This window comes from Staurois parvus, unplaced genomic scaffold, assembly GCF_062004578.1.
Source record: "Staurois parvus isolate SC_StPar_1 unplaced genomic scaffold, SC_StPar_1.0 ptg001008l, whole genome shotgun sequence".
NCBI classification, from domain to species: domain Eukaryota; kingdom Metazoa; phylum Chordata; class Amphibia; order Anura; family Ranidae; genus Staurois; species Staurois parvus.
The window spans coordinates 1,173,041-1,186,880 of record NW_028318804.1 but is presented as its reverse complement, the minus strand read 5'-3'; the positions used below and the strand labels follow the sequence as shown (position 1 = coordinate 1,186,880).

The 13,840-nt window shown below is 44.7% G+C and overlaps 1 protein-coding gene across 5 annotated transcripts in view; it reads left to right on the top strand.

Annotated features, from left to right (window-relative positions):
- The window catches only part of LOC149441274 (uncharacterized), an 81,465-nt gene that overhangs the window by 25,287 nt on the left and 42,338 nt on the right, over positions 1 to 13,840 (top strand). The gene's annotated exons all lie outside the window — the stretch shown is intronic.

Here is a 13,840-nt window from a genome sequence, read left to right as displayed (position 1 = left end):
TCCTTAAAGTCCAACAAGGAATAGTCTCTGAGCAGACTGAGGATCAGTCTGCGGCAGTCCTCAATGGACATCCTCTCCCGCTGGAGGGTGAGGCGCTTTCTGGCGCACCATAAAGCGTCCTTGAAACAGCACAGCACCCGCCAGGCGCCGTCAATGTCCTCCAAAGAAAAAGTTCCACAGAACAGTCCATTCAAAACCCCAAAGTGAGTGATGGCTGTCTGTGGCACAAAGTCCTTGAGTTCAGGTTCCAGGGCCCCCAACAGGGCCTGAGCAAATGAGCACTCCCAGAAAACGTGATAAGACGTTTCCTCATGGGTGATGCAGAAGGGGCAGTGTCTGTATCTGCTCAGGTTCCTGGCATGCATAAATGTCCTGAGAGGCAGTCCCCCCTGGATAGCCATCCATGCCAGGTCTTTGTGCCTGTTGGTGAGGATGTTAGAAGAAACATTCCTCCAGACCACCTTGCAGGTGTCTGAAGGCAGGCCTGGAACCGACTCCAAAATGTCGCTGGCTCGGATGAGCTTGTAGATGGTCTTTGGCTTCCACAAGTCCGGCTTGACTCCCTGCAGCCCTTGCTCCCTGATGAACTTGAAGGTATCCAAGTAGAACCAAGGAGTGTCCCAGTTGTAGGGGATGGAACTATCCCAGGTGTCCCACCCCAGGGACCTCCAGAGAGGCAACAGGAAGAAGCGAGACATTGCGTTCCCGCCAGAGTCCATAGTCCGTCTTGGCAAAGTTCTGCGGACGCAGTTGCAAGCAAAGAACACCCTCAGCTGGGTGGCGATGTCGGGCACGCCCTTACCGCCCTTGAGGGGTTCCTTGAACATGACTGCCCGCTTCACTCTGTCCATCTTGGAGCCCCAGATGAAGTGAAACACCGCCCTGGTGATGGCCTTGCAGGTGTTGACCCGGGGGGGCCAGGCCTGGGCGAGGTACTGCAACACAGGGAGAATCTCGCTGCGGAGTACCAGTGTCTTCCCTTCGATGGTGAGGTCTCTGAGGCTCCAGAGTCCAAACTTTTGGCGCATCTTGGCCAGTCTCTCCTCCCAAGACTTCAGGGCTGCGCCCTCGGCACCAAACCAAACTCCCAAAATCTTCATGAAGTCTGTCTTGATGCCAAAGGGCATGGATGCAGAAGAAGGCAGGAACCACTTTCCGAAGAGCATGACTTCCGACTTCCCGCAGTTGACCTTTGCCCCCGAAGCTTGGCCGAAGTCCTCGCAGGTCTGGACGAGCAGGTCGATGGAGCGCTGGTTGGCACAGAACACCGTCACGTCGTCCATGTAGAGCGAGCACTTCACTTCCCGTCTGTCTGGTCCCGGTGCGGTGATTCCCCCGATCTCTGGATTCCGTCTGATGCATTCGGCGAAGAGCTCTATACAGCAAACACTGTCCACTCATTGTCTACAAGCAGGTTGTGTAGTCACCTTTTTCTGGGGTTATGTTTGGCACCTCAAAGTCCTGTTTTATTTCTTTCCTGTTTTGTTGTAAGTGTGTGACTATTGTCCACTCATTGGGGTTGATTTACTACAACTGGAGTGTGCAAAATCTGGTGCAGCTGTGCATGGTGGCCAACCAGATTCTAACTTCAGCTTGTTCAATTAAGCTGTGATTGAAAAAAAAACTGGAAGCTTATTAGTTTCTATGCACAGCTGCACCAGATTTTGCACTCTCCACTACAAGAAGGGGCATCCCTCTGTATTTCCATAAATTGTCAGAAGGTGGTGCTGATTGTCTGCCTCTTCGGCCAGTATTGCTATATCTCCTGAGGTCTGTACGAGGGCCACTGACACTGAGTCTAACATCACTGTGGATATATTATGCAGTAGTTATTGGGGAAAGACATATATTTAATATGTTGCTGTGGATAATCGACATTACACACAATGATTATTTGAACGTAATGGAGTTTTTTTTAGTAATGTACTGACCAATGGAAACCAATTCTTTTACATTTTGTAGGAAGATAAAGAGAAATATAAAATATTTTTACTGCAACAGATAGATGATCTCAGACTGGATAGAGGTTTCCATACCAGACAGATCATCTCAGACTGGAGACTGGATAGAGGGTATCATACAGATAGAGGATGCCAGACTGGAGATTGGATAGAGGGTTCAAGACCAGATAAATCATTCCAGACTGGAGACCGTAGAGAGGATTCCAGACTGGAAATTGGATAGAGGGTTCAAAACCAGATAAATAATTTCAGACTGGAGACCGTAGAGAGGATGCCAGACTGGATGGTGGATGACAGACCAGGTGGACAATCCCAGACTGGATAAGGTGTGCCTCTCCAAATAGATCCCAGACTATATAGAGGGCACCAAATGAGGTAGATAATCCCAGACTGCAGATTGGATAAAGAGTTTTAAAACAAATAGATGATCCAATACGTCAGGCTTGATAAAGGGTGCCAGGCCAGATAGATCATGTCAGACTGGAGACTCGATAGGAGCTGCCAGACCAGTTAGATAATGCCACACTGGAGACTGGATAATGGGTGCTAGATCAAATGTATGATGCCACACTGGAGACTGGATAGATGGCTCAAGACCAGATAGATCATTGCAGATCGGAGACAAGATAGAGGGTGCTAGACTGGATAGTGGCACCATCGATAGATGACAGACCAGGTGGATAATCCCAGACTGGACTGAGTGTGCCAGGCCACAAAGATCTCACACTGGATAGAGGGTGGGTGCCAGACTTCATAGATAATCCTAGACTTCAGATTGGATACAGGGTTTAACACCAGATAGATGGTCCTAACCTCAGGCTAAATAGAGGATGCCATGCCAGATTGACGATCTGGGGCAAGATGCTGGATAGATGGTCTCAGTGCAGATATGTGATCTTAGACTGGATACAGTGCGCTAGACCAGATAGCCCCTACTGCAGAATTATCTTCACTACTATTCTTGAAATCAAATAACAGAAAAGAAACAAGACCGTAAAAATAATGGCCCCTTAACAATAGTGGTCAGTATAGACCCCTCACATTAGTGGTTTACCCCCTTGGCTTGATGGTCTGTGTAGGTGAGAGATATATTTGAAATTGGTCAAGGAACCCCTAGCAACCTTAGGAGAATCTCTAGGGTTCCACAGAACCCTGGTTAAGAAGGAAGAGATGGATGATCCCTGACTTCAGACTGGATAGACTGCACCAGATCAGATAAATTATCACAGACTGGGAACTGGATAGAAGGTGCCAGATCAGATCGAAGATTCTAGGCTTAAAACTGGATAGAGGGTGCTGGACCAGATACAAGATCACAAACTAGAGTTCCAAGTTAGCCAGTGAACTTTATATTACTATTGTCACAGTATGTATGTGTTTTTTAGATAATTTTCATTTTGTGCTTAAAACTCAGAGTGGCCAGTAGGTTTTCAGGTGTAATTAAAGTACTTACGATGGTCTGTGATTGGTTGTTATGGGATAGTGTATGTTGTTGCTCTTTTTTTGCAATGATTACATGTGCCTTGGGAACCAGGCAAACAACTAATTTAAGCTAAGCTTTCTGGCTTTGCTGGTTTATATATTTGGACAGCCTTGAAGCTGCTGATGAGAAAATGGGGGAGTGCGGAGTTCATACAGCTAAAATCGGAAGTTGGATTTTCAAGAATATATTTAGGACTTAGTTTATCTAAAGCAAAAACATTTTTATAAATGGAGCAGATAAGGGTTAGCTGTCTTTGTCCCCGCTAGGGAAATTCTGCTTTTCTTGTCATCAAAACGAGCATAGAGGGGAAATTCTGATGACAACTGTCTATGAGGGGATTTTGTCTCACTTGAAAGATTTCCTATTTCCGTTTGAGAGGAAGTGAAGCAAAATCTCCCAAATGAGAATGATGACAAAAAAATTGACTAGCATTCCCCTGCTCTATCCAAACCTAAAATGTTCTGGTTTTTGATATACTTTAGAGCAGCCCTTCTCAACCAGGGTACAGATGCAATATTAATAGCTATAAACCTCTTAGGAACTCATTAAATGGCTTCCATACTGTAAAATGGATTTCCTTTTATTAACTCTTTGGCAAATAAATGGAGTCTTGGTGTGTATGTGAATTTTGTATAAAAAAAACTTGAGCATGTATAGAGTGGAGAAAGGGTCTTGAGTATGGTGGTGGAAGGACAAGACAGTGCGGAGTAGGGTATGGTGGGGAGGTTATAAGATGCAGGATGGGAGGAGGGAATAATCTTTCTAGCCAACTGTAAGGGGAGCGATCTTCTCACTAACCAGCAATGTAAGGGCATTCTTTCTACCGACCATGAAGGTAAGGAAAATTATTTTTAATAACCACCATTGTAAGGGGCATTCTTTCCATTTACCACTAATGTAGGGGGAGGGGGGTGTTATTCCCACTGACTACCAATGCAAAGGGTAGTCTTCCCAATGAGCAACAATATGGGGGCACTCTTCCTACTTTCCCCCAATGTTAAGGGCATTTTTACCATTGACCACTAATGTGAGAGGCATCATTCCCTCTGACCAGCAAAGTTAAGGGCATTATTCCCTCTGACCACCAATGTGCTTTCTTCCCACTGTGCACCAATGTAAGGGACATTTTTCTCACTGACCACCAATGTAAGGGCTCTTCTTCCCAGATGATCAGTGTAAAAGAGTATTTCACACACTAGGAATGTTCCCTGAGGCCTTATCGTTATATATCAAGGGCTCTGTGATGTTAAGAAGGAACATTCATCACAGTGACCACCAATATAAGGGACATTTTTGACACTATGGACCAATGTAAGGGATGTTCTTCTCACTGGCCACCAATGTAAAGACTCTTCTTCCCAGATAATCAGTGTAAAAGAGTGTTTCACACACTAGGAATGTTCCATGAGGCCTTATCATTATATATCAAGGGCTCTGTGATGTTAAGAAGGAACATTCATCACAGTGACTACCAATATAAGGGACATTTTCCACACTGTTGTCCAATGTAAGGGACATTCTTCTCACCGGCCACCAATGTAAAGGCTCTTCTTCTCTGATTATCAATGTAAAAGAGTATTTTACACACTATGAATGTTCCCTGAGGCCTGAACATTATATCAAGGGTTCCTCGATATTAAGAAGGGGCAATCATCACAGTGACCACCAATATAAGCGTCATTTTTCCCAAAAACTACTAATGTAAGGGACATTCCTCTCACAGGCCACTAATATAAGGGACATTCTTCCTAGTGACCACCAATATAAGGAACATGCTACCTGCTCACCACCAGTGTAAGGAACATTTTTCCCACTGACCACCAATATAAGAGATATTCTTCCAACTGACCACTAATGTAAGGGACATTATTCCCACTGACCACTAATGTAAGGGACATTATTCCCACTGTCTACCAATATAATAGGCATTCTTCCCACTGAGCACTAATCTAAGGCGCATCCTTTCCACTGACCACCTGTGTAATGGAAGTCCTTCTCCCGCTGACCACCAATCTGAGGGAGCCCATCTTCACTGACCTTCAACATAAGCAGGCAGTTCTCCTCTGACCACCAACGGGAGAGTACAAAAGAAAGTTCACTGTGTGCATTTCTTTTCCAGTCATGATATTTATTAGTTACATTCCTTATTATTACTGACAATAATTTTGTTCTATAGAGTAGGCCCTGGATGTTACATACACTAAGTACACCACATTCCTGAATGTTTGTATTTATTATAGTATCTCAACCTACAGTTCACAATAATGTGCATTAAGCTGTAGATACAGTAATGATTAGCAGGAGTACTAGTAACACTTGGGTGTGGGACCCCACGGTGTGAAGATGACACATGGCCACTGTTTTTCACCTCTTTTTGCACAGCGCCCTAAGGACCAGGTCTTTTGGCTAAGTCCAGGGCAATTTTTGCTACAGGCCTCAGGGCCTGGTCTGTGCACTATTAGGCACGGTACCACTTTTTTATTTTATTCTATTTATTTAAACCACTCCCACGTTTTGTCACTTTTTGCTTTCTTATGTGTGTGTTTTTCACGGATGGAGGGTGTGGGTCCTCGGGCCTTACCTGAAGTCTAGGGGGAGGATGTGTGGCCATACGGTTCCTTCCTCCCCTGATCCCTAGGGGGTTTTCTCTTCGGGAGAACCCCCTTGCCTAGTACTGGATGTCCGGCTTCGGCTGGGCATAAGGAACGGTGGTCCACCAGGCCTTTTGGCCAGGAGGACCAAATGGGAACCTTGTCCCTGTCAGGAGCTTCGTGCCCCGGGGGATCGGGTGAACGGTCCAACCCTTTCGGGGGTAGGACAAACACACCCCTAAGTGCACGTTTTTCGTGTGTGTGTTTCTGCACTTGCACTTTTTTGCGGACACTTACGGGTTTTTACGTTATAGTTCCACGTTTGCGGACTTAAAAAAAAAAAAAAAAAAAAATGATTAGCAGGAGTTCCCCAAGACCTAACATTTATTATAAGGGTTCCACCATGTTTAAAAACAAAAGTTGGAAAAGGGTGGTCTAAAGAGTGACCCAAGGTTACCAAAGATTAGAGAGAGTCCTGGTCACTGGAGCTTACAATCAAATTTGGGCTACAGTCTCAGTAAGTAGTCTTGAAGGATTATCTAAACTGTATCTCTCATAGATTATATGAAAATATTATGTCGCTGCCACAGCCCTCCTCTCTTGTGTCCCCTTGGGCTGGAGCAGTGCGCATATTGTTGTACCACCAAAGAAGGAGCTTGGTGAATATCTGAGACATGCTTGTGAAGTGTTTTTGCAATATTCACTCTTCTTTGTTATACAGCAGACAGGAAGCAATGTCACTGTGAAGAGCTTTGCAGAACAATGTAGCCAGGAAGGGTGATGCAGACTGGAGGTTTGGGTGATTTGTCCCTGGAAATGTCCTTAGGTTCCCAAACCGAATAGCTAGACATAGTTACATAGTTAGTCTGGCTGAAAAAAGACAAAAGTCCATCCAGTTCAACCATTAAAAAAAAAAGTTATAATCCTATACCCACAGTTGATCCAGAGGAAGGCAAAAAAAAAACAGCGAAGCATGATCCAATTTGTTTCTGCTGAGAAAAAAATTCCTTCCTGATCCCCCGAGAGGCAATCAGATATGCCCTGGATCAACGTTACCTATAAATGTTATATCCAGTTATATTCTGTGTATCTAGGAAAGAATCCAGGCCTTTTTTGAAGCAATCCGCTGACAAACTCTTGAGGGAGTCTATGCCACATTCTCACAGCTCTCACTGTAAAGAAACCTTTCAGTGTTTGGAGATTAAATTTCTTTTCCTCCAGATGTAAAGAGTGCTCCTTAGTTGCTCCTTAATAGCAACAACAAACTGCCCTTGGACATTAATTCTTTATTTTTAATAGAATTTCAGCAAGACGTAAACATTTTCAGAATGAAGTTTAGCTTTGACATGCACAGTTATTCTTAATATCAGAAATAAATGAAGTAATATACTCAGTTCAGATATAGATGAGAATTTTTCCCTTGTCTGGGAACAATTGAATACTGTCTGTGATACTTTTTTTATTTGCACTAACATCCAATTTTCAGGACAAGCTTTCGGGGTATGTCCCCTTCTTCAAGGTCCAAGCAGTACTACTTCACAAAGTAACGGACATTCTTCTCACTGACCACCGATGTAATGGCTCTTCATTAGTACTGCTTGGACCCTGAAGAAGGGGACATACCCCGAAAGCTTGTCCTGAAAATTGGATTTTTGTGCAAATAAAAAAAGTATCACGGACAGTACTCAATTTTTTCTGTCGCAAGTGCACTAATATGGCTACAATCATCCCTTGTCTGGGACAGTTAGGTCGTCAAATGGTCACTGCGAGGAGCGCTGCTGGATGGTAGTGTTCAGAAGGGGTGTGCAAATATTATTTATATCATAGCTATATGTCCACACCTTTGGGGTGGATCTGTCTGACGTTGTCTGATTTGTGGCTGGGTTGTCCTTTGGAATGAGCATTTTGCTGAATAATAGGAAACCTCCCTCCACCGCTCTGGAATGCAGTCAGGCAAGTCAGCAGCTGAAAGTGTTAACTTTGCATGAAGAGGAAAGTCATGCCACGCCTTATGTAAATGTATTGCCACCTTGTTACCTGATGCAGGATGTGTGGAGCCTCCTGACATCAACCAAGTGAGGACAAGTGTGTGCAGCTCCAAGGACCTGCCTGGACACAGGTACTGTACACCACATATAATTTATATCTTCTGTATGCACCAAGTGCCATGCAATGATTGCTGGTACTCTGCCCCCGGTATCTCCTGTTTACAGCGCTGGATGCATTTTTATACATTTTTCTAATTGTGCTCACTTGGCGTTGTGGGAGGGGGTGACAGCCTGGTGACCCGGAGAACTCAGTCTTTTTTGAAGTTCTGGCATCTTACTGTAGGAGTCGTATTCAAAGCAAGAGTTGTGGAAATTGGAAAAGGGCGAGTTTGTGGTATCTCCTGCTGGATGGGGCAGTGGTGCATTGGGCAACGTCTAGGAAATAGGTTTGTTTAGAATTCTTTCCTTTTGAACATGTTTTACGTATTTATTAGATGCGTTATGGAATGGGGCCGTGCCTCGCCACACCTGTACAGTTATAATGACACTCTGTCAGTCTGATAAATGTCATGGCTGTTTGTTTGCACAATTTACGGTTGTCATTGAGGAAAAAAAAGCTTTGTGTTCTCATTGTGAGATCAGAGGGACAATGGCTGAAGGCCCAGAGGGCATCTAGCACTGAGCCCTGACTTCTATCTGCTCATTATACCCAGATGGGAGGGGGGGTGGTGTGTCAGAGGTGACCAGGGCTATGCCATGACTATCTGCCTGCTGATTATACCAGATTGGGGTAGTCAGCCATGCCCAGTATTAAGCCTTGACTTCTACCTACTCATTATAGCCAAGCGGGGGGATCAGAGATGCCCAGTATGAATCCTTGACCTCTATCTACTTATACCCAAGTGGTGGGAAGGGGGGTTCAGTGGAGCCCAGTGCTAAGCCCTGATCTGTATCTGCATGATATACCCAAGTGGGGGATCAGAGGTGTTCATTACTAAGCCCTCACCTCTGCCTGCTCTTTTCTCCCAGATGGGAGAATTGGAGATGCCCAGTTCCTAAGCACTGACCTCTACCTGCTCCTATACAAGTGGGGATAAGAGTTCAGAGGTGCCCAGTACTAAGCCCTGAATTTTACCTGCTCATTAAACTCCAGTGGGGGGATCAGAGGTGCCCAGTACTAAGCCCTGAACTCTACCTACTCATTAAACCCCAGTGGGGGGATCAGAGGTGCCCAGTACTAAGCCCTGAACTCTACCTACTCATTAAACCTAAGTTGGGGGATCAGAGGTGCCCAGTACTAAGCCCTGAACTCTACCTACTCATTAAACCCAAGTTGGGGGATCAGAGGTGCCCAGTACTAAGCCCTGAACTCTACCTACTCATTAAACCCACGTTGGGGGATCAGAGGTGCCCAGTACTAAGCCCTGAACTCTACCTACTCATTAAACCCAAGTTGGGGGATCAGAGGTGTCCAGTACTAAGCCCTGAACTCTACCTACTCATTAAACCCAATTTGGGGGATCAGAGGTGCCCAGTACTAAGCCCTAAACTCTACCTGCTCATTAAACCCAAGCTGGGGGATCAGAGGTGTCCAGTACTAAGCCCTGAACTCTACATACTCATTAAACCCAAGTTGGGGGATCAGAGGTGTCCAGTACTAAGCCCTGAACTCTACCTACTCATTAGACCCAAGCTGGGGGCTAAGGTTTAGCTTTACACTCAAAATCTGGTATATGAAAACCATGACAGGGTTAACTATCTGCTTTCCCTATCTCATAGTTTATCTGATGTTGTGTTCCAGTTTTTCTTACATAGATGAGCTCGGTATAAAGTAAACCTATGTGATATAACTGCCTACTCTGGAGCTATGTTCTCCATACAGTAGCATGTAGGAGATTATATGAAATTTATATAAAGAACTGAAGAAAGGACTCTGGCACTGCACACTGAGGGGTGCAAAGCATGTTGAGTTTGGGTTGTTTGTGTCCCTTCAGAAGAAGAGACGAAGCAGAAGAGAAGTAGAGCGATTTCCTATATTTTGTTGAGCTTTGTCCGGTTCTCATGTAGGATTGCGGCCCAGCTATGAGAGGGTAAGGGCAAATTTTGGATTGTCCTCAGCAGACAGTGGAGGAGATTTACTAAAACTGGTGCACTGAGATTCTGGTGCAGCTCTGCATCATAGCCAATCGGCTTCTAACTTCAACTCGTTCAATTAAGCTGTGACAATAAAACGTGGAAGCTGATTGGTTTCTTTGCAGAGCCTCACCAGATTTTGCACTCTTCAGCTTTAGTAAATAACCCCCATTGTGTATTATGATCTGTGAGGTCTCCATGTTTTTGAGAGCACTCCTCTGCAGTTCTCTGTGTGGAAGAAGTTGACACAACAATGTGCACCAGTCACTCCGTCATGTCCTGTGTGCCATTACTGACCAGTGTATGATGCTATGATGGCCAGCTTCACATGGATCTGTGATCATTTGGCTTTGGTTAGCTCAAGGATTACTGTAGATTTATAGGGCCCCAAAGGACCTCAAACTTAAGCTATATAGAAATATATGAGAAAATAAAAGACTTTCTGCCCGTGTTGCCTAAAGCAGCCTTTCACATCCTTTTTAGTAGTATTCTTTTATTTTTAACAAACATGTTATACTTACCTGCTCTGTGTAATGGTTTTGCAGAGAGCAGCCCCAATCCTCCTCTTCTTGGGTCCCCTGCCAGAGCTCCTGGCCCCTCCCTTCTGCAAAGTGCCCCCACAGCAAGAAGCTTGCTATGGGGGCACCTGAGCAGGTTTGCTCCCAAGCCTCTGCTCTGTGTGTCCATTCACACACTGCTGCTCCTCAGCCCCATCCTCCACTCTCTTCTCATTGGATTACTGGCTATGATTGACAATAGGGGAAGCCAATGGCTCCGGCTGCTGTCTCAGCCAATTTGGAGGGAGAGACCTGGGACAGCCAAGGCCCTCGTGCCCATCCTTGAATCAAGATGGGGCTCAGGTAAGTTTTGGGAGGGGAGCTGCACACAGGTTTTTACCACCATTTAAAAAAAAAGAAAACTATCTGGTCTCAGGGGTCCCTTACAAATAATTACTTTACAGTATAACTGAAGGAAATATTTTTTTTCCCTTTTATTTTAGATAGAGTGCGGAGGGATTACAACACATATCAGGTTTTTATTGCTGTCTGTGTCCACATTAGGGAGATTCACCCTCTATTGTCCTGGTGACTGTTATCAAGAACAGTGAAAGAAAATCTAAATTTTTGAGCAGTCAACAGAACGGGAGAGGAAAATCTTGCAGTAGGGACACTTGTTCTGGTGACTACGGGGATTTCCCTTATATTGAAACCCTTGTGCATAACTTGCAACCCGGGGGCCACATGCCACCTTTTGGCCCTCTGGGCTCCTGCAGACACTAATCGGTGTTCCCCTTATGTCCTGTTGTAGTAGTGGTTTCTAGCAGCTTCATGTAATATGTCTGACTGTCCCCTGAAGTATGTCTAGAGTCTCCAAACAATTGCTATAGAATGTTCAGTCTCTGACAGCCTCCTATTATTATTTTTATTATTATACAGGATTTATATAGCGCCAACAGTTTGCTCAGCGCTTTACAATATAAAGGGAGACAATACAGCAACAATACAGTTCAATACAAGAGGGATAGGAGGGCCCTGATCCTGGGAGCTTACAATCTAAGCATGTCTGCATTCTCTAACCATCTTGTATCATATCTGCGCTCTCTGACCATCGCTTGTATTATATCTGCAACCTCTGACTATGTCCTGTAATATGTCTACAGTCTCTGACCATCTCTTATATCATGTCTGCAGCACCTGACGTTCACTTGTATTATGTCCGCAATTTCTGACCATCTCTTGTATCACATCTGCAACCTCTGACCATGTCTTGTAATATGTCCACAGTCTCTGACCTTCTCTTTCATGCCCATAGTCTTTGACAATATCCTGTTGCATGTCTACTGTCTCTGTTAATGAATATTTACAAAATTTTGTGTGTGGCACTTTGGGCTGTGGGCTGCTGCACATGAGGTCCCCCCCCCCCCAGGGGCGGAATGACCATTTGGAAACTCGGGCACTGCCCGAGGGCCCGGGGTCAGTAGGAGGCCCCATGAGATGCCCTTGGTACCTTTTTCATAGGCTTTTTTGAGTTTGGGCAAGGACACAGGGGCCCCATGATCCCTTAATGCCCGAGGGCCCCATGAGTTGTCAGTCCGCCCCTGGGCCACCCCCCATGTCAAGAAAGTTGACCACCATTGCTTTGAAGGGATTTCCTCTCACTTCCTGTTTTGGCAACAAAAAAACAATGTCCAAAAAAAAAAAGATTTACTTTTTAGAAGAATGTTTTAGAAATAAAGTTCTACTTTAACTAGAGCTCACAATATATGAATGTGAAGGTCAGTGGAAAGAATGCCCCTTACATTTTTGGTTAGTGTGGAGACTCATCCCCTGGAAGATAATGTATACCAGTGGTTACTTCGCTGAGAGGTAGAAATTGCTTGTTGCTCAAGGAACCCAAGCAGCCTCTGGAGGACTCCAGGTTGAGAAAAGTTGGTCTAAAGCATCTTGGTGAGATATCTGGGTAGATTCTTGTTTACAGCTGAGGTCCTCAAAACTTCAAAATAATTAAAGGAAGCATCACCATACTAAGTCCCAGATAAGACTGGGACTTTAACTTAAATCACACTGATTGAAAGCTACAAGGGAGGAAAAAGAGGGCTTCTTGTGGCCCAGAGATTACTAATGTGGCACACTAATTCAGTGTCCTGTGCATGGTGTGTACTGTTCATACAACACTATGTCCTTGTCCATGGTGGACTCAGGTTCCTTCTATTGCAAATCTCATCACCTTAGGGGTCATGTAGATCATCTGATGGTATACTGTGTCTTGCTGAAAGCAAATAATGTGGAAGTAATGTAAATAAGGGATGGTCGCACCCAGTGTTCTCATCGTCCTTCAGCTATAAATATATGGGAAGGAGATGTACAGTATATCATAAATGAGGTCTAATTACAACTGAACTTTGGCTGAGGAGCTTATTTATAATGCACTATCCTCCCTTTGCTAATGTTTATAAGTTTTTACATCTCTCGTTATTGTCTGGACGTTGTTGCCATTAACCAGTTATTAGTTATGTTTGCCTAGTTATTGCAAATCTAATAGGTGTGTGTAGTGCTGGACCAATGTGTGTGGAGATTAAAGTGGTCCTAAAGGCTGAAGGTTTTTTACCTTCATGCATTTATGCAGCTTCCTCCTCAGCCCCCCTAATAAATATCTGAGCTCTCGATCTAACACTGTGTACGAGAGCAGCAGCTTTCCCAGCTCTCTCCCTCCTCATTGGCCCAGACACAGCAGCAGGAACCATTGGCTTCCACTGCTGTCAATCACAGCCAGTGAGGAGAGAGCAGGGGGTGGGGCTGAGCCTCAATCTCTGTGTTTTATGGACACACAGAGCTAGTTTGGGAGTAAGCATGCACAAACCTGATCAAAATATTTATATTTGTGCTTTTTCCAATGTGGAATGTCATACATTACATCAGCCTTTCTCAAGCAGATGTCTTTAAATTGCCCAAAACTTGTATACAAGCCAGTGGGTGGGACAAGCCTGCCTTTTAGTTACACAAAGGTTTTCATTGTGCACCATTATGACCTTCTAGCCGCCAGCATCCTGACAACCAATGACATCACCTGTTGATAAGGAGGATGTCAGTTGCCCGCACAGCGTCCTGATTTGACCCTCCCCTGCATCAGTGCTGGGGTCACATTAGCTCAGTGATGGAGGAAACATGAGAGAGAAAAGAAACA